Genomic DNA, 22,394 nt, shown 5'->3' with positions numbered 1-22,394 from the left:
GGAAATGGTGTACATCTTCCCTTAAATATTTGGGCTTTTCTGATTGGGTGACTAGTGTGTAGCAGGAGGTAGGAAAGGAGGAAGTGACGTACCTGATGGGCATTGCTCACTTGTATGACACACCACTCACAACAATCCACAGCTAAATTAAAAAAAAAATGCCTCAGGATTACTTTTACTGTTAAGAATGACACAAGGGAAAGATAAGACTATTCTTTCTAACAGAAATACAGTTTTGTACAAGCTGCATTCTCTGTCCCCCCGTGGGGCCACTAACCTTTTTTCTTCTGCCGTCACTCTCGGGCCCAGCAGGGGAAGATATAATCAGTTATCACTAGCCCAGAAGAGAATGAGGATTGCCATTTCTTCCTGGGCTCCGGCAGGAATGGATGACATGAGCTGTGTCCTACTGGGCTCAGTGGGTGAAGAAGCCTGCTTTGTGAACCGTACAGCCGTGCGCACCCTCCCTCCCCACACAATTAAAAATTATGCATTTATAATAGATTTATAGTATAGTATAGTCTGAGGTAAAGAAATATCACTTACAAACATGTATATTATATTTGCATGCACTGTTGTGGCACCAACCAGAGAAAACCCTGCAAAAAAGTAAAAAAAAAAAAAAAACCACACTTGGAACCGATATGGCATTAGGTTTATTGTAACATGTTCAGTGTGGGCTTAGCACTCAGAAAGTCACAAGTAAATGAATTATAAAACAATAACAATACAGTAAAACCTCCATACTAAAATAAAACTAAGTGCCAGCACGCGAACAGTAACTAACCTACTTATGAAAAGTTAGAAGTGCTAATACTGCACCAGGCCCAGGAGTGCGAGTAGATCATGTAAACAGGAGTTGCACTGAATCCCTTTCTGAGGTGAACTTTGATATGGATATGCTAACAAGTGAACCCTATTCCTTAAATAGGGCTGGGATTGAAGTACAAATGAAAAGGAAACCAGGAGTTCAGACTAACTCTTATGGTTGGTCTAGGGAAAGTAACTGTATAGGAAAAGGAGATGGAGGTGAAGGACTGTAATTATGTTCCAAGAAGTCATTTTTGATGCGTGCTATTCCGATTGTGGAAGCCCAAGAAATTCTGATGCATTCGGTGAGTAATACTGCAATCTGCTTCACGTCCACGTAAATAGTTACCGGCTGGTTCACCAGAAATAAAATTGCTGGAAGTTTGAAACATGGTGTCTTCTGCTCTTATTGAGCCAGCACTAGGCTGAGGCATGAGATCAGAGTTATGGAGGGGGAGTGGATAGGGAAAATTCCCTTCAAATCACAGAGGAGAGAGGGGTTATTAGATACCCAGTTTGCCAATGACAGGTCTGCTTCACTATCTGCATGACAAACTCTGAGAACCTGCTAAACAAATGTGGAATGGATGACCCTTAAGCAATAGGCAAACCCCCTTCCATCATTTTATGTACCCAACCAAGGGTTATACAAAGAATATCCATGGCAAGGACAGGATTAAATGCTCACCGGAAAGACTGCCCATAAAACATGATATACAAAACAGCAAGCACAACTGAGCAGAGCTCTTGAAGAGCAGCACAGGAAAATTTAGGAGAACACTGCTGGAGAGAGAACTTAAGGCAAAAACGCAATAACACTAGCTCTGACATTATATGATGCAATTAGGCAATGTTAGAATGCATTTCCCACAACATATTTAGCAGAGAAGAAATGGAGATCGGTGTATTTAGAATGCCCTTTATTGAATTAGCCCGACTCTGGCCGAGTTTCGCTCTATGAGCTAGAGCTGCCTCAGGGGCAATGCACTATGACAGGGCTTGTAGCATGTCTGTTGTTGTGTTTCAATACGGTTACCTTTACGTATTCAACTTATTCTCAGAATCTGTCTTATGCCCAGACTTAGCTTCATTCTGTTGGTGCACACATGCTACAGCATAAAGTAATAGGATATAAATGCCGACCAAGCATGTAAGACCTTTTAGAGTTCAAATCAACCAGAAAACCTGTAGCATGGTACTTAGCCGATTCAGCCGCAATAACACTAGCTCTGACATTATATGATGCAATTAGGCAATGTTAGAATGCATTTCCCACAACATATTTATGCATTAAAAGTTGTTTTTCAGGCAATCTTTCTGGAAAGCTTAAAAAAAAAATAAAAACCAAACAAACCTATCCTTGCTCATCAGCTTAATGACAATGTGATAGGAAGGCAAAACTGCTAAACCCACACCACCATTGCACAATTGTGCACGCATCACTTATTGGACTAGATTTCACAACACGATTTTGAAATATTGATTGAAATCAATGATAGTACGCCACCTGAATTCAGATCATGCAATATGGGTCAAAACATGAGCCAAACGGTAAAGAGGGACAATGCTGCCCATCCCCTCATGCACTATGCACCAACTGTCTGCTTATGACACAACTACATAACTGCTCCTCACACATGGCCAGGGATGGTTTCCTGAACCAGGGACGAAATACAAAACAATTTAAATTTAAAAAGCCCTCCAGAACAGAACTAGAGCAACCTGGAGATTCCTTGGGGTTTATTCCATTTCATTAATATTTGTTACGGCAGCACATGCCTAGAAACTACACCTTGACTTTAACTGTATTTCATGGAAAATAAATCTCTCTATTTGGTCTACATACAGAATAATGATGCCAGCAATAGACCAGCTGCATCCGGGAGGCTTATCTGACATCAATAATTCCCTATAGCGTAAGAGACTGGAGCACGCTCGCTCAGTAAGTCTATTTGCTGTGTGCAGCTTTCTGTAATTTTTCAAGACACGAATACAAGATATTCAGCTTCTACTTTATTTTCAACAATCTGAGCTGAGATGGACAGTGACCAATTCTCTACACATTTCCTGAAGTAAATTTCTACCACAATGGCCATGAATTCCATTTCCAGTAAAAAAAATAAATAAATACAAATTTACCGTCCGGACTTTATGCACACAAAGCCAATACAACAGGAAGTGTGGAAAAAAAATGGAGCACTACTGCTTGTTGATCAATCCGTGTACAGCCTTCAAGTGCACAAGTAGCTTTAGTCATTGTACGGTGGATCAGCTGAGCACGCTGTCTAAACTCTAACAAAAGTGTATTGTAATAGCATGTCCCTTTGTGTTGATGAAAAAACAGAACAGCAGTCTTAATGTGGAAGAAACAAAAACTGTACTTTAGATATACTGCTGGATAATCTTTCAATCCAGGCACCAGGAAAGCCTCAGCTACAAGATTCCATGCAAACCACTGCGAAATTGAGGAAAACAAAAAATGGCTGACATTAATAATGTTATCCAATTATGGTAGACTCAAGAGTAACATAAGGAAATTTCATCACGTAGAGGGGGGTGTAAGCATAGAAGAGCCCACCAGTGTTGGTGGAGACAAAAACAGTAACAGAATTCAAGACAGGGTGGGATAAGTGCACAGAATCCTTACTGTAAGAATGTCATTAAAGTGTCCCTTATTATATGCATCAGTCTTCGAGGACATTGAATGTATGAGGGCAGTGAAAGCAGGAGTTTATAATGTTCCCTGACACTCCCCAGCAAGTGCATGTTTAACAAAACTCATGAGCCCACTTGGTTTGTGTGTTTCTTCCTTCAGTCTCCTGTCAGAGTGTGGCTGGGACCTGCGGGTGGGTTGCCCCATAACATAGGACTTAGGAGAGTTTCGGGAGATCCAAGGAGGATCTTGAGAGAGGACCAAGAAGTGATCCGATGGAAGAAAGGAATTAGGTAATCTCCCACGGTATATCAGGACTAAGAGTTCTGAAGAGTTGATCTATGCTTGGTATCAGTTTGAAGACTGCCAGACTGGAAAATCTACTTACAGAGATGCTGCTGGAACAGTCTGTCAGCAGAGATCATTCTGAAGCATATCAGAAAACTTCCAGTTTCCTATTGGGAAGCAGTCTGCATCCAGCTTGTAGGTACCATCCAGGAAGTGACCGAAAAGGATCCCTTGTTAAAAGTGCCTACTGCCAGGAGTGCCGATTTATCAGTGACTATAACTATGATTTCTTGGATTGCCTTTCTGCATTTAAGTGCACTATTCCAAAATGTACATGCTATGAATTTTCATCTGCCATTAAGTAACCAATACAAGGATTTAATTGTTGAACACCTCCAACTGTTGTTGTGTCCTTTGTTTTCTTACTGAGACTTGGCAGAAGACCTTCAGTCAACCTAAGGGCCTTTAAAGAATTGCTATACTGGGTCAGACCAAGGGTCCATAAAGCCCAGCATTCTGTTTCCAAAAGAGGCCAATCCAGGCTACAAGCACCCAAACATTAAATAGTTCCCATGTTAGTACTGACAGTAATAGCAGTGGATATTCCCTTAATCTACTTGATTAATAGCAGTTTATGGACTTCTCCTCCAGGAACTTATCCAAACCCTTTTTTAAACCCAGCTACACTAACTGCCCTAACCACATCCCCTAGCAACGAATTCAAGAGCTTAATAGTGCACTGAGTGAAAAATAATTTTCTCCAATTTGTTTTAAATGTGCTACTTGCTAACTTTAGAGTGTCCCTTAGTCCTATTAAATGAAAGAGTAAATAACCAATTCACATTTACCTATTCTAGTCCTCTCATGATTTTATAGACCTCTATCATATTCCCACTCAGCCGTCTCTTCTCCAAGCTGAACAGCCCTAACCTCTTTAGCCTTTCCTCATAGGGGAGCTGTTCCATGCCCTTTATCATTTTGGACTTCATCTTTCTCCACTGTCAGGGATGTAGCCCCAGCACTCCCAAGTGAGCCCTTAATCCCTACTAGTTGGTGGAACAAGGGCTATATTAGCATGCAAAGGAATGGGCAGACTAGATGGTCCTTACAGTCCATACTTGCTGTCACATTCTGTTACTGTAAGCCATTTACATACAGAAATACAATTTTTCTTTTTAAAAAGGTTCTGTTTTAAAGCTTTCCTCCCATTTTCTGTGAGAGGATAAAACATTAACTTCAGACACTACAAAGACTGCCCTGTTGATTAAAAGAAAAAAAAAAAAAAAGATAGATCAGGTATTCCATTGTATATGTATGCAGTGTTAAAATTCACACTATCATTCCAACCACAATTTAATTTTCTGTAACCAGTGAAATTGAAAAGCTAGAAAAGCATTTCAATAGCTGCATGCAAAGCAAGTGATTATAAAATCCACAGAAAAGTCCACTGTTCATTCATCCCACACAGTTTTGAACAATTTTGAACAGTGTGTTCATTAACTGACCGAAGCATGTGACTTTATCATCACATAAGTAGCTGAGAATAGTTTGCCAGTATCCTTGCAAAACCAGCATTCCAGCTGTAAGCGCACAGCTGGGACAGTAAACAAATGAATCACCACTGGCAACTGAACTACTGCTACAAAAATATACCTGCTAGAGCTCAGTGGGCAATTAATTCTCCGGCAGCTACGTAAAAGAAAATAAAAGTCCCGCTCATCCGCAATATGCCTAGATCTCAAAACGCAGAGAATTCACAGCAGGGTGTTACCTGGCCAGGCAGTCCCAAGCCAGCTTCAGCAGTGGTGCCTGGTTGAGGGAGAGGGCGAGAAGGAGGGGACTGAAACAGGAAAAGGCAGCAAATGCGCTGTGCACCTACCTTGTGTATCCAAGGGCAAGGGGTAAACACAACAAGGCTGGTGAAAACAGTAAAATGAATTCTCTGTGCAAAGTCATCGCCACATCTCAAAATAAGGACCAACAGCTTCAAACAGCACTTCAGAAAGGGTCGGCAAGCCAGGAGGCAGGGCATTTCACAGAGAACAGTTAGGTCATGAAAGTAAACACCTACAGCCAGGCCTAGTTCACGAAAGTTACAGAATATGCATTCATCACAAAAATCATAACCCGCCCATATTTTGCAAAATTAGCAACAAGGCCAAATTTCCATTCCTTTCTGCTGCAGGTAATAATCTTGAAGGAGCAGGATTGCTTTGTTCCTTTTTTTTATTATTTTAATTTTAGGAATGACTGAGTCATAAAAGTTTCATCCAAGCACTGCAGTGGATAAATATTTACCACATGTAAGATGTCAACTTGAAACAGGAATGTTGCTTTTAGATTCAAATATTTAAAGCGTAAATGTCTAATCAAATAAATTTGACTTTCTGCTGTGTTTTGTTTTTTTTAAACCATTTGCTCTATTACATACATAAGGTCAATATCCTTTAAATGAACATCATGACCATTTTTATATGTCAGCAAGGAGTTTGCCTTCCTCACAAGATGAGTTTTTCGTGCGTTCCCTTACTAAAAAGCTTTATCTGTGCAGAGGTTTCCAGGCCAAGCATTCTCAATTGTAGTACCTACCTTTTGGAACAATCTTCTGAAGGAAGTCAGGTTACAAAAAGATTATAAAAATGTGGCTGTTTCCTATGGTATGTACTCTAGAGAGATGCTACTGGAGTCTTAGCATAGTCATTTGTCCAATGCTACTGGCAATGTTATTCTAGAGGGCCTCTCCAACTTGGGACAAGATAATACAATAATAATGCTACTGGATAGAGTGCTGAAAGATATTTGATTATATAAAAGACAGCAGTGTAGGATTTAGTTAGGGCTGGGTTTAAAAATTATGGGAGGCAGTATTTACCGGAGGGTGTATTTGTTACATGTAAGGGTTGAAGTATTATGATTGGAATGTGTTTTATTTATAGATGGAGTTTACCTTATTTTAGTGTAAAATGCACTGTATTTAATACTTTTATTGTATTCTAGTTTTTGTGCATACTGCAAATTGCTTGGAGCTGCAAGTAGGTGCAATAGAAAAAAAGCAAATAAAATGACATTTTAGATCCCGTGTAAAAAGAAAATGTTTGATGAAGAATGTCTTCCTGTGAATTTGTACAACACAAATGCTTATGGCCTAACAATAAGAAATAGATATCTTTGGTCATCCAAGGTACTTTATGGATACAAACAATGAGTCAACCAACCCTACTGATTAAACTGGAATTTATGGACTGGGTTCTAAGCTTTCTAGGATGTCACTTTCCCTTAAAAAAAAAAAAAAAGCCTAAGCAGCTCTTTTTAAAACAAGTAAATAAGACCTCTAATGTTTTATAATTAGATTTTACAAAGAATTTTACATCTGAGCAGCTACAAATGGGGGCACTGTGATTGAAAGCTTAGGTCAGTTGGCGCTCTATTCCATTATAGCATATAATTCCCTTTATATAGCATTAACACTATGGAGGCTCCCAAGAGCAAACTTACAGATAGACTCATTCAAATGATCAATGTGCCAATGCTTCTATACTGACCGCAAGCAAAAAGAGGGGCAAGAACCCGAGAAGCAAGGACGTGCAGACGTTTTGTGGAGGTCGCATAGATGAGCAGCAGAGACAGAATTCTAATCTTACTGCTGGAAAATATAAGCTTGTTTGCATTACAGAGCAATCCTTCCTTCCTCTGCTGACCTAAGTTGGTTCTTTACAAAAGGAGAGAGATCTGTAGAAGTCATCTGCACAGGGGTTGCAAACAGAAGAGAAGACAACAGCCTACTTAAGCCAGTGGATATTAAGAATGTGATATCAGAACTCAAAGATATGCATGGAATAAGTTGTCAGGGCAAAGGGTGTTGTGGCCTGCTTGGTTCAGGACTGGTGTGCTACATATAGAACCACAGATGATCGCAAGGGATTCAAAAGGTATGATGGAACCATCTACAAGGGGTCCTCTGCATTTAGACTGACAGGAAGCCAAGTGACAGCATGGGATCTTGGAGGAATCCATTAGCTCTTCGCCTTGGGTATACTGATGGGTTATTCGATGTGAAACTATGTGTTAGTCCTGTAAGTAGAAGTTGTCTTTCAAGTATTGACTGTTTCTCTATGAAGAGGAATTACTGTGGAACTGACCCAGACTGGATTTAAGCCTGGGAGTGTATGCACTGTTGATTGAAGCTACCAGTTGATTTGTACTTGTAGTGCATCATATGTTATTAAGAACATAAGAAATTTCCATGCTGGGTCAGACCAAGGGTCCATCAAGCCCAGCATCCTGTTTCCAACAGAGGCCAAATCAGGCCACAAGAACCTGGCAATTACCCAAACACCAAGAAGATCCCACTCTACTGATGCAATTAATAGCAGTGGCTATTCCCTAAGTAAACTTGATTAATAGCAGTTAATGGACTTCTCCTCCAAGAACTTGTCCAAACCTTTTTTGAACCCAGCTACACTAACTGCACTAACCACATCCTCTGGCAAAAAGTTCCAGAGCTTAATTGTGCATTGAGTGAAAAAGAATTTTCTCCGATTAGTCTTAAATGTGCTACTTGCTAACTTCATGAAATGCCCCCTAGTCCTTCTATTATCCGAAAGTGTAAATAACCGATTCACATCTACTCGTTCAAGACCTCTCATGATCTTAAAAGACCTCTATCATATCCTCCCTCTGCCATCTCTTCTCCAAGCTGAACAGGCCTAACCTCTTCAGCCTTTCCTCATGGGGGAGCTGTTCCATCCCCTTTATTATTTTGGTTGCCCTTCTCTGTACCTTCTCCATTGCAACTATATCCTTTTTGAGATGCGGTGACCATAATTGTACACAGTTTTCAAGGTGCGGTCTCACCATGGAGCGATACAGAGGCATTAAGACATTTTCCGTTTTATTAACCATTCCCTTCCTAATAATTCCTAACATTCTGTTTGCTTTTTTGACTTCTGTAGCACACTAAGCCGACAATTTTAAAGTATTATCCACTATGATGCCTAGACCTTTTTCCTGGGTGGTAGTTCCTAATATGGAACCTAATCGTGTAACTACAGGAAGGTGTACAAGTGCAAGGTGTTCCCTATATGCAACACCTTGCACTTGTCCACATTAAATTTCATCTGTCATTTGAATGCTCAATCTTCCAGTCTTGCAAGTTCCTCCTGTACTGTATCACAGTCCACTTGTGATTTAATTACTCTGAATAATTTTGTATCGTCCGCAAATTTGATTACCTCACTCATCGAATTTCTTTCCAGATCATTTATAAATATATTAAAAAGGACAGGTCCCAATACAGATCCCTGAGGCACTCCACTACCCACTCCTTTCCACTGAGAAAATTGACCATTTAATCCTACTCTCTATTTCCTGTCTATTAACCAATTTGTAATCCACGAAAGGACATCGCCTCCTATCCCATGACTTTTTAGTTCTCTCAGAAGCCTCTCATGGGGGACTTTGTCAAATGCCTTCTGAAAATCCAAATACACTACATCTACCGGTTCACCTTTATCCACATATTTATTAACCCCTTGCCACATCAAACAATAAACCAGTACTGAGACACCATTCCTAGCAATGTTCCCTCAAATTTTTGAAAGACCACATACACAAACATTTTTTTCTGTACAACTTTTTATAAGCCAAATTTGTGCTCTATGAACCAGTATAGCGCAAATAATATTGGGTCTTCTTGTGCATGCTAGGTTTTGCTGTATGTGCAGGGTTCATGATCTCTCTGCGCCTGTGTGCACATGCACAGCTTAGAGGAAATAGTCATTCTTAATGTGTTCATACAGACAGAAATGTGCAGTTCTCTGTGCGCTTATATACAAACTTCGCAAAGAAGTTCCTATTAAGGAAAGTATAACAGTGACTTATATATACCATTTGAAGCAAAATATCTAGGACTGTGTTCCAATATCTCTCACCTCCAAACAGTAATTATAAAAAAGGTACCATTTCATGGATTTAAGCAAATACATTATCCAAGTCAAACACACAGGTTCAGACAAGCTTCATCCTGCCGAATGCACTTGGCTTGCATTTCAGCTTCCTATTATTATGGACTAAAGATATAATGCAGTTGAACACGCCAAGCTCAATTTTTAAGTGTATGTATGGAACTCCAGCCTTTATAATTACCTTCACCAGCATCAACTTTGTTAAACACGGTCCTTCTTGATCAGAAAATGAGGGCATCACCATGTGAAAGCCAGTTATCTCAAGGACCCCAATAGCCAAACCTTCACCACCCTGATCATTTAGGGCTTCTGTTTTTTAGGTTTTAACTGATAAAAACAAAACAAAAAAAAAAAAAATCAGATCAGCGTTTACTGGATTTACACTAGAAAAATACTGCCCGCAGTACCCTGAACCCACCCCCAATGCCTGCCTTAGGCCCAACTACTTTGTCTTTTCACCTTTTCCGTGGCACTGCCTCCTCATCCTCACAAGTTCTCATCACCTGACGGGCCTCCACTATTTTTCCACCGGCTCCACTGTACGGCTGTTCCTGGCACAGGCAACTGCCTAGGGCCCCGAATTTTTAAGGTGCCGAATACTGGACCAAAGAGGAACAGATGCTTGACAACTGTGCACTGGTGCCACTTCAAAAGGGCACTGCCCTTCCCAACTGTGCCTATGGGGGCCAAAATCTTAAATCTGGTCTTGTACAGTGAGCATCTGAGCTGGAATATGAGGACTGAATGAGCAAGGCAGGGCAGGGGGCGGTAGGCAGGGCCTGAGAGAGTGAGGACAGGCTGCTGGGACTGAACCCCCCCCCCCCAAAAAAAAAAAAAAAAAAGCATCCATTTTATGCATCTGCGTAGAACTAAATGAATTTTAAAAAGAATTACAGCAAAAAAAGTATCTTTCCCATTCTAGACTGATCTGTAAATAGGAGCTAAGCATGCAAGACTTCAAAAGGATAATACAGGAGTTTCGATTTGTATATTAAATACTCTACTGCTTATTAAAAACTGGTCATGCTCCACTCTGCTGGAGGCCCCGTAGTAGTAGTAGTAGTAGTAGTAGTAGTAGTATTCCTACTGGTCCCTTCCACATTCAAACTATTAATAAAAAAATGAAGTTAAACTTCAAAAATGACCATACGAAAAGGAAAAAGCAAACCATTAGTCAACACAAGTGGGGTGTTATTATGGGCACTCAACTTTTGCCAGTTACAGAAGTCATTTGTTTAGAACAATAGCCAGGATTAACGTTTGATGATGTAAACTGTACAGAATTCCCCAAGACAGACTCGAGACACAATGTTTTTGGACTATTAAGCAATTTGAAAAAAAAAAATCAAGGCAGAGCTACAGGATCTTTGATCATTTAACTAGATTATCTTTCCATAGTACAAATACACCAGTGCTTAAGACATTTTACAGATAAAATTTGATATTTGTGCGTGTTAGGGATATGCTATCATTTTTTAAACCGGGAAATCAGGTTGAAATCCATTTTATTTTGGGCCATTTCCCCATCTGAAACACAAAAATATGCAAACTGTTTCATTTCGTTTCTGCATTTTAATGCATGCTGAAATGAACCAACAAAATGAAAAAAAAAAACCAAAAAAAACACAGTAAATGAAACCAAAAAATAAAAATACAATGAAAGATTTTCCCATGCTTGCTCATCCCCCTAGAGTGTGTGTGTGTTTTGATGGGGGAGAGGATGGTAGCTTTAATGTTGTACAATCTTTTAATGCTCTCCAGCACCCTTAACACTGTTCAGTTATTAAACTCTAATGCAGTTTGATAAATGTGGTGTTTCAAGAAAAACAAAATGTACTTTCTACAGTACAGTGAGTCCTGATTGCTTCTCTAGGTAGCGCAGATACCTCACAAGCACAGTTAGAAAGTCTGCAGAGGAGAGATGGAGTGGACAGTTATCAGGATGTAAGCATTACCAGCAATAAATGTTGAGGAAATGCACGCAGATGGCTTCTGACATAGATTATTCAAGATGGGCATGGCAGTTACTCTTGTGAAACTGAAGAGGCCTCCTTGAGTAACTGAACTCAAATATCACTTACACCACTTCAACTTTTCAGTTAAAAAAATAATACATTATTAAAAAAAAAATCTAGAACAACATTCCTCAAGTTCTTATTAAATGATAATATCAACAGCACAGCCTATCCAGGCTTTGTTTTCACACAACCGAAGGACACACCAGCAGAAAATTAAGCAATAATAAAATGTACCAAAACAGAACAATCTAACATTCTTGTAATGTTCCAAGTGAATTTCAACATCAAATGTTAGTACAGTGCAAGGTTTTTTGCAAATGACTGCAATGTATTCCCTCCTGGCTCCTTTGGGTTTTCAGTTCACTCAAAACCTGCCACTGTTGGGCTACAGTGTCTCAACCAGTTACGGTTTATTCCCCATTTTATAAGAGCTGCCACCCTCCCTCCCTCCCTTCAATCTAGCCCAGACAAATAGTCCTCAGCCATGGGCCAGAGATCATGGCTCCTTCCAGAACCCAGTCCATGTGCATCCCCTGTCTGGCCACTAGGTGTCACACTGTTGTGTGATGGCAGAGACGCCCTCAGCCCAGGAGTTATAAGCACTGCCTCCACATCATCCCGAGCCTCAACCAAGCCCAAGTCTCTTGCATGGCAGTGTGCTACACTACCATTAAGTCACTGGGCTGGCCCTTATAGTATTAAGGGGCCTTCATTTTCAGTTTTTATTGTATTTTTTACCCCAAGGAATTTATCAATGTTTATTACAAGGACAAACATGGAAGAAAATCAATGTAAAAAAAAAAAAAAAAGACATTTTTCTGAGTAAATACCAGAGTTTATTTTGGTGGAAGAAAGCCAGAGCAATTAAAAAAAAAAAAAAATTAAGCAGATTAAGATACCAGAACAGAAATTCGCAAGCTTTTTATGAACAGGGACACTTAAATTTCAAACTCATTGATAGGGTCAGGTGAAAGTTATAATGACCTCTTCTCCCGGCATCTCCTCTCCATTGGTCCCCTCGTCCAGAGTCTTTCCTTGCCACCCTTCCCCATGTCTCCCCTCAGCATGTCCTCTCTTCCCCCCCCCTCCCCCACTTGCCCAGCATCTTCCTTTTCTTCATCACCCCTCCCAGTGTCCCCTTCTCTATTCTCCCTTCTCTCCCCTCCTCCCAGAAGGGCAATGGTTCCCTCTGCCTCCCACTACAGTGGTTATTCCAGCCTCCATCCCTAGCAGCAGCTCTAGCCTCCCTCCTCCGCTGCAACTCCAGTGGTAACTCTGGGCCTCCCTCCTTCACAGACTGCTTCTTCCATCCTTTTCTGATGCAGGCATGCGGTCATGGCTGTAGCATGGCATGTGCATGCTGCGTCCTGCGCTTTTTATTTGCTGCATGTACGATCCAGGCCCAGTTCCCCGAGCAGGCCCCACTGTCCGTCTTCTATGGGAAAAAAAATGCTGGAAAGGCCTGCAGCATAGGCAGGTGTCACCAGAAGTCAAAGAAAGGCGGGAGATAGTTGGCACTTAAGCCAAATATTTGCCAACCCCCACCCCCACCCCACCCCTGCATTAATGCTTCCAACTGAATTAGTCCTACATATGTGGAGGAGCAGCCTAGTAGTTAAGAGTAGTGGGCTGCGGATCAGTGAAGTCAGGATTCAAACTCACTGCGGCTCTTTCTGATTTTGGGCAAGTCGCTTCACCCTTCACTGTCTCAGGTACCACCTGAAAGGCCGATGTAATAAGGCGCGCGTTAAAAACGGGCACTCGTATGGAGCACTCATTTTTCCTAATGCGCTCACAGCCACATTTCTTGGGCGCCCAATGCAGTATGTAAATTAAGGAGCTAAGTAAAAATGGACATGCTAAAGGAAGAATCGTGCGTCCCTAGCATCCAATGCATCAGACTCCCACAACTGCAACAGGTGCTCAAATTAAGAGTCCGTTTTTATTCAGCTTCTGGATGATTTTGCTGAGGTTGCTGGACACCCATAGCTAAATTTGTGTATACACATGTACATCCAGAATTTTTTTTTTTTTTAAATCAAACCCATATACCTTTATTTTTAAACACTGCAAACAGTAAATTTAAGTGCCACAATGATACTAACTAGGAGGAACCATGGAGGACCAAATGTTTTAATTTCTCATAAGCCCTTAACTCGCGGATTGCCCTAAGGTCATGTCCGGGGCTGGAGTTAAATTTGCCATGTTAAAAAGTGTGTGTTGCACTCCCAGCGATTTTTTGTATAGGGGGGTGGGGGACTTAATAGCTAATAGCCTCATCTGCATGGAATTTACATGTGATGAGTGCTATCAGCTATGCATGTTTAGGCACGTGTTTTGAACGCGCTAATCTAACGCGTCCAAATATGCATAAACCTGTGCTCTAGGCTGGGCGCACCTTATTGCATCAGCCCCTTAGATTGTTGACCCTCTGAGAACAGTGAAATACCTGTAATAGCTGAGTGTGATCCACTTTGAAGTGGCTGACCAGTCACAAAATGCAGAATGTAAATCAGATCAAAATTAGTTTAAACCGATTTTCACCAATAAATCCATGAGTTTTTGGAAAAGGCGAAAATCGGTTTACACTAATTTTGATTTAAACTGAAAATAAAGGACCCTAAGTGGTAGTGTAACAAAAAAAAAAAATACTAAATTTTTTTCAGCCCGAAACATTACCTTGGATTACTGACAAACTGTTTTCTTACTTTGTAAAACCTGCCACTGATTTCCACTTGCAAGCACTCTTGAAAAATCTGAAATACTTTTATATTAGGTAATAATCTGACTCTTCCAAATAACTCTCTAGACATTAATTTTTAAAAAGATACTTCTTTCTACATAGTTAAGCTCATAAGCATTTAACATATACTGCTAACAGCTGTTAAAACGTATCTACAAAAGAGTCAGGAAGTATCATGGAACATAAATTTATCTGAAAAGCAAATCTGTTTCTCTGGTTCATATGCCAAAATAACGAAAATGGAACCAGTGCACATTTCAGCTTCTCAGCACTTCAGAAGTTAAAAGTTGTACACTAAGCACATGGAACCTGGAATCCAGGTTCCATTCTTCCTCTATGCTCGTGTAATACCTTATCCGATATGCAGGAATAAAGCAGGTTCCCAAACAATTCAACAGCCATTGCTAATTTTTTTAAATAGTTACATTGGGTTATTTGATTTTGATTTTTTTTGCACAAAACTCACAGTTTCCAAGATGTCTCTCCCTTGTACTCCCTCCTTTATAATTCATGTATGAACGTTTCCTGCTTGGCAACAGTATCTTCATCAGTTTTGCTTCTGTAATTACTCCCTCTGCACAACCACGCCTTGCATACCACCCCAGCTCAAGGATACTTTAACTTACCAAACCATCAACCCTTCACCAGCAACAGATCTCAACCTAATCCAGCAGTGCAATACCTTCATTTTTTCCTGTAGTCTTTCCACCCCTATTATTTATTTCCAGTACTTATATTCCACTTAAATCAACGCCCTCACATTTAAAACAAAATAGAGTCTAAAACAGTGTACGTGTATCTATATATATATCGACACACACAAAGAGTGGCAAAGAGAGGGTTAAGTTTCTCCTTCTCTCCTACACCACACCACCACTGTAAAGTAACCTGCAATTTACTTGTATATTCATGCAACATCCTCTGTAGCTCACTCTGTACTGACCTGCTGAATGAAGCAGAATTCTTGAAAACCAGTCGCAAATATATCTAGTCCAAATAAAGAAATTCAGTTTGTTCACCTTTTATTTCCACTTATGCAAGCCGGTTAACAAGGCATCCACTGCATACTCTTCCCAAATTCCTGGCTGGTTTTGCCTTTGTCTAAGGTTAGGAGTTGAGCTGTGCCTGTTTGCTTCTGCTCTTTCACTTCTTGTGTTACAGTGCAGGGCTCCGCGTGACGTAGAACATCCACGCTCAGTGATGGGCAACTCAGGAGTTGGCCACGCCCCCTCAGTCTCCAGGTCGCGCCCCCACTCTCTCCCGTGCACCCGGACACTACAGCAACTGCCCGTCTCCCTCCCCTGCAGCCAGGTACGGGCGGAATCATTACAGCAACGCACGCGTGCAATCACTACACCTCCTCCCAGCAAACCACTGGAGAGGAAGAAGATTTGCAAGGAGAAAGCTCCAATTCTCCCCCGCGCTTCCCAACACAGCGACTCATGCAGGGGGATAGACGGAAAGCCCATTGGGGGGAATGGTGGCAAGGTAATCGGGCTTTAAGGAGGAGAGCAACAGAAAGTGTATTTATGGGCTTGTGTCTGGGATACTGTTGTTCAATCATTTTGAAAATGCACAGAGCTCTCTTTACCTGGCTTTCAAAATAAAGCCAATATGCTGCTTTAGATTACAAATTTCTGGGTAGGTAACTCGTTTAGCTTGGGGTAGTATACAGTAGAAGGCTTGAAGATTATTAATCTGCAACTAATACACCGATTCTGAGGCAGTGCAGTTGGATTAAGCAGCCCATTGATCTGGTGCAATAGGCTTCCTTCCATTTCCAGCCCTCAATTATTCCTTTGCCCCACTACTCATAAAAGCCCACGATGTGAAAAGCAAATAAAGGGATAGCTAGTAAAATGTAATCACGAAACAAATTCAATTACGGTTTGGGATAAATACGTGTACAAAGCAATACAGGTTTTATGCAGCCAACAAATGCAGTGTATAAATAATATCAATACTTGATATTTAGTTGGGTAGATTGGGTGACAACGTTTCACAAGATGAGCGTTCATGTACTTGGTGTCTGTTATGAATAGCGGTCACTTCTGTACTGCATAAGTCACAGGTCAACGCTGAAACAGCACTTCTATTTCTACCGGGGCACTGAATTTAAAGTTCAAGGTTTTGCAATAAACAAAATATTGACCTAAAAATGAACAAAGTCTGAAACATTGCATTGATTTTTATTTTTTGTTTTTTAACTAACTAGAAACGGCGCTCTAGTCATTTAATCACCAGCATCACAAAATAAATAAAGATCATTACTTAAAAATAAAAAGAGACTTTCGTTTTCAGTTTTTGTTTTAATTTTCCTGGAAATTTTGATGTTTAACAAAAAAAAAAACTGGAAAAATTACTTTTGTTACTGCACAGAAGCATCATTGGAAATCATTTTCCAATGATTTTTTTTTTAATTCCCAGGAAAAAAAATAAAATGAAAACAAAGACCAATAACACAAGGGCAGCCTGCAAATAGGTGTAGCCACTGGTTCTTCAAACACAGTTGTCATCACAGTCATAAAGTGCAGCGTGAATGGTGAAGTGCACTCAGACATGATTTATACAGGTGCCTTGCCTCTTTCCCCATAGGTTTCAATTTATTAGAAGCTAGAGGCTGCTTGCCAGGGCTGTGCATGCCATGTTTAACAGGGCACACAGAGTGGCTGGGCATGTGTGCGCGTGTACAGGCCTCTGACTCTTACATGTAAACAATACAGAAATCAACACTTAGGCGGCAAGAGCTTGAGAGACTCAGCGTCCTGCGCTAGGGACTACAGAGAGAGGTTGGGAAGGAGGGATCCGCTCCAGAGGGCAGGAGCTGACGGATTGGTGTGCCGCCTTGTCACTCACGCCCCTAGTGGGTGGCTCCGAACATGCAAAATACAAGGACTACTTTGCATCGGCGTTTCCCATTCTTCTCCGACACCCTTACTTCATAAAACTACGTCTGACCTCCACCATTTTTTTAATGCGGAAATAGCTAAGTTAGCTTCTGGGTCTGATACTTGTAAAGATCGATATGCTCTTGTTTTACAGTAGGGAGGAAATGGAGAATGTGGCAATAGGGAGAAGGGAGGGAGAGTTGCTCTTGTATTTAAAAAAAATAGACTGTAACCGTTAATTGATCTCCGAAGATCTCTTAATTAAATATTTCTTTTACAAGTCTGACTATAACGTTGGTCTGTATCTAATTTGTGGTTTCATTAATCTAATTCCATTATTTAATCATGCACTTGCAATCGTATTTCCTTAAGAAAGGACTGACCTATTTTTGGCTGCAGATAAACGATCATGTTAACAGATGTTAATCTGGTAATCTGTTTTGCCCGTAAACACTCCAGATACCAGTATTTCAGAAATATTAAAAAAATCTATAATTTTCCAAACGAGCTGACGTCATCATTTTGTTGTTATGAAAGCAAAACACCAATAAAATGCAATGTTTTCAAAAACGTTGAACATAGTCTACCCCAACCCCCCTCCCCATTTATAAATGCTGATTTGTTCTGCCTCAACTCCCACAGGCTTTTATTTGCATTTCAAATTCCACAGGTTACACCACTCGTCTTGTCAGAAAATGTAACCCAATAATAAAGCAACAATATGGGGATTTATGCATCTGGATTAAATTAAAAAAAAACAGAATGAGTGCGTTTCGAGAGAGGTCTAAGCAAGTTGGTTCTTTGAATATCAGGAGTCGAAATGACCACGAAATATGAGAAATGAGATTAAATATGCAGATAAACACATACACAATACGCACTTCCAGAAAAATCCCCTGCCAAGAGCCTATTAACGTTAATAATCAATTGTGCTGAAGGCAGACTAACACTTCTCACTTAAAATATGGGGTCTCCCTCGCACATAATTGCAAAGGCTAGCTGGTTTTAGAGAGCAAAACAAGGGCCGATTGTCATTCCACATCAACCCCCTCCCTCCCCCACGCACATACACGATCCGCTGCAACACCCCACTTTCTTGGGATTATAACAAAGTTAACCATATAAAGTTTCCCCAAACTTGTTCAAAGCATTTCAACTAGTAATTCAGCCACTCATGAAGCTATTAATGAGCAAATGAGAAGGGAAAACATACACCGCATAAAAAGATCTCACATTTTTTTTTTTTTTTTTGCATATTTGAAAACGGACATGGGAGGGGTGGGGAGTAGATAAAAGAGGCTATTGTCATATTCCAGAGGTAAATGCAGTACAGAAAAGATCCCTTCCAATCCTGTCCGCGTTTCACAGTCATTAACATGAAAAACTGTATGTTTTTCCTCCGCCCTCCCCTCCCCCCACCAACTTCCTTTGATAAACTGTATACTTCTCTAATGTCTGCGGGTTCAGCTATGTACGGCTAGCAGAAGGTAATTCAACTAAAAATAATAATCTACACACACAAGGCATAACGCATTTCATACACACACTGAATCAATACTATCAGCAAAATCCCTTAATAATTTAAGTGGCTACCTCCAGCTCGAACGCTTGAAGACCCATCACCCACCGTCATTAGCAAAAGCATTGTATTTCAAAGTAAGGCAATTTTCTCTTTGTTTTTCTCCTTGGGTTTTTTTTCTCACTAGGCTGAATACGACAGCTCTCTGTTTTCTCGCCGTATTTGTATAACTATACAAAAGAAAGCCAAAAACCTTCTAAATTCCCCCATTGCGGTAAAATGATCTCTTTTCAAGGAAAAAAAAAAAAGCATACACACAGCCCAAAGTTACAGCTTTAAGTCCCTAAATCACTCAGCAGATTTAACTATTAATTGGGAATACGGAGTTATAGCGCGGCGCATTAAGTCATACCTATAAAGTAAATCTGTAAAAAAAATAAGTCTAAATCGGTAGTATGACTTACCTTTAGGGTTAAGGTGGTTAATTTTTTTTCAGAGAGGGCATAGACAAACAGAACAATCTGAAGGTGAAACCATGCGCCGAATGCAATAAGGAAAGAACTGCACATGATTGACTGTGCCGGCTCCACTTGATCGGAGGGGGGCCCTCCCTCCTTTCTCAAATCCACAGGAGTTTTTCCCACCCAAACTTTTAATAATCAGTTGTCCCCGAGGGCCAACAAGTAACACAGAGCAAGTTTGTTTGTAATTTCTAAAAAGAAATTGTTTGAGGCTGACTTCACTCCACGTAGATGTTCCCAGCCTCCCCCGAACTGCGTAATGGTCTGTCCTGTATTAAATGCACACGCTATCTCTACTATTGTCTCATCAGCACAAAGTTCTGGTATAATGCGGGGAAAGTCTGGATGTTCCAAATGAGTCACATACACAGAATTATTTCACTAATACTACTGAATCATTTTCAAGTTCGTAGGTTTATTTTTACATTCTTGACATCGACTAATGTTGCTGTGCTCTTGAGTTGAAATAATGGCAAATGCACATATTTATATATTTAAATTGTGTGTGTGTATGTTTGTATCTATATAGATATCTACATATATGTACACATACATTTGGAAAACTATGCCTTTATCACCTGCTATATAAAGAGGTGGCACATATATATTTCACATCTGCGCCACACTCACTGATATGAGAACCATTTCTTCTCAGCCTCCGGTTGTAAAATATTTATACATTTATTCAAATACAGAGTAACCAAACATTAAAGTGCTCCATCACAAGCAAAGAACGCTGCTCAGGACTTGTTTTGAAACTCCTTTACATACTACATATGCTATATAGGTATTTTATTATTATTAATGTATTCATCTTTTATTTCTGGAAAATTCAGCTGACATTTAAACTAGAATCTAAGTGCCATCCTTCCCTTTGTTACATGTTACTACACTCTTGTAATAATACCTTATCCCACATCTCAAATGATTCAACCTTGCATTGAGGTTTTCGAGTTCTTTTTCCTCTATCAGACTCACCTAAAGTCTCCAATCTGTCTCTTCCCTGCATTCCCATCCTTTATAATTTAAGCATGAACGTTTCCTACTTGGCCAGATGATCTTCGCCAGTTTTGCTTCTGTAATTACTCCTCTAGTAAGCCACGCCTTGTATACCTCCCCAGCTCAAGAATAACATAAGTTCAAAATAGAAAGCAATTACCTCACTAAACTACTACCGCTTCACCAACAGTAAAATCCCAACGTAATCCGATAGTGAAATAACTTAATTTTCTTCTGTATGCTTCCCACCCCTCTTTTGATCCAGTTTTCACACATTAAAAAGAAAAAAGAGCGGCTCCCTACGTTTAAAACAAAACAAGTATATCTAAATATATTGTGTCTGAGGAAGCGAATGGCTGCAAGGGGAGGAGGGTTTAAGTTTCTCGTACACTTCCCAAATTCCTGGCTGGCTTTGCCTTTGTCTAAGGTTAGGAGTTGAGCTGTGTCTGTTTGCTTCTGCTCTTTCACTTCTTGTGTTACAGTGCAGGGCTCCGCGTGACGTAGTACATCCACGCTCAGTGATGGGCAACTCAGAGCTGGCTAAGCCCCCTCCCTCTCCAGGCCACACCCCCAACCTTTGCAATGTACCCGGACACAACAGTAACAGCAGCCCGGCACCCTCCGTTGCAGCCAGGTACAAGCACAGTCGTTTTAGCAATGCACGCATAAGCACTACACCTCCTCCCAGTAAACCACTGGAGAGGAAGAAGAATTACAAAGAAAACTCAAATTCACAAATGGGGGGAGGAGAAAATACCCTTACCATGTCCTCGCCTCCCCTTTTTCCAACACTATAAGCTTCTCAGTTAGGAGACAGACAGAAATCTCTAGGGGAAGGGAGTCGTCAAAGTAGAGAAAGGGGAAGAACAAGAAAAGTGTATGTATGGGTTCCTGTCTGGGATGTTGTTGCTCACTCTGCACTGAATTGTATTCATTTAAATTTTAAAGGAAAGGGAATGTGTTAATGACACGTTCTCGGGTAAGTAAGTAAATCCTATAGAAGTTAATGCATAGCACAGATTAACATTTTTTAAGTAAATTAATGTCGTGCGCTGACTAGAAAATGTGTGCACAAACCTGAGTTAAAATGTGCACTTAGTTCATGCTGAACACACATTTTAATTTCAGGGAAGTAGAGGAGTCTTTCATAAGTGATTTAAAAACAAGATTTCCCATGTCAAGTAAGACCGAAGGTCCATCAAGACCAGTATCCTGTTTCCAACAGTGGCCAATCCATATCACAAATACCTGGCAGGATCTTAAGGGGAAGAGAGATTCTATGCTGTTAATTCCAGGGATAAACAGTTGATTTCTGCAACTCCACCTTAATAATGGTTTATGGACTTTTCCTCCAAGAACTTGTCCAAACTTTTTTTTTAAAGCAGCTACACTAACAGCTTTCACCACATCCTCTGGCAATTAATTCCAGGGCTTCATTATGCGTTCAATAAAAAAATATTTTATCTCATTAGTTTTAAATGTATCACCTAGTAACTTCATTGTGTGTCTTTGTACTTTTTGAAAGAGTAAACAGCCGATTCACATTTACTCATTCCACACCACTCATTACTTTATAGACCTCTAACATATCTCCCTTGAGCTGTCTCTTCTCCAAGCTGAAGAATCCTTTAGCCTTTCCTCATAGAGGAATCGTTCCATCCCCTTTATCATTATAGTCACCTTTCTCTATGCCTTTTCTAATTTTGCTATGTCTTTTTTGCCAAGCTCTATTCAAGACCCAGACTGGGAGGTGTTTACAATAAACAAAGAAGAACAACAGAAGACAAGAAGAGAATACTTGCATCAAAGCCAGTATGATACAGGAACTTGTTTACATTGGGAGGAGGAACAGGGTTAGAAGAATTCTTAGTTGAGGGAGGTCCTCACAAGCATTTCCTATACAGGATAGAATGTCATGACAAACAGTATCATGTGTTTGTGGGCGGTTACACTTTTCTGGAAGCTTCGAGAATGTTGGATTTTAATTATATA

The 22,394-nt window shown here is 40.3% G+C and overlaps 1 protein-coding gene across 6 annotated transcripts in view; it reads right to left on the bottom strand.

Moving 5' to 3' along the window:
• Window positions 1–20,493, bottom strand: part of ZNF516 (zinc finger protein 516) — a 237,981-nt gene extending 217,488 nt beyond the window's left edge. The window contains exons 1-2 of one of the 6 annotated variants that reach the window (XM_029590852.1): window positions 19,347–19,438; window positions 9,896–10,041 (exon numbers count right to left, since the gene is read on the bottom strand). The gene's annotated coding sequence lies outside the window, so the exon portion shown is untranslated. Of the gene's footprint in view, window positions 1–9,895; window positions 10,042–15,418; window positions 15,615–18,956; window positions 19,060–19,346; window positions 19,445–20,381 lie in introns of those variants that run through there. The other 5 variants (XM_029590853.1, XM_029590849.1, XM_029590856.1 and 2 more) reach the window with 5 other exon arrangements.
• Window positions 20,494–22,394: the final 1,901 nt, after the last annotated feature.

Source organism: Rhinatrema bivittatum, chromosome 2 (genome assembly GCF_901001135.1).
Source record: "Rhinatrema bivittatum chromosome 2, aRhiBiv1.1, whole genome shotgun sequence".
Taxonomy (NCBI): Eukaryota; Metazoa; Chordata; class Amphibia; order Gymnophiona; family Rhinatrematidae; genus Rhinatrema; species Rhinatrema bivittatum.
This window is presented reverse-complemented; position numbering and strand designations above follow the sequence as displayed.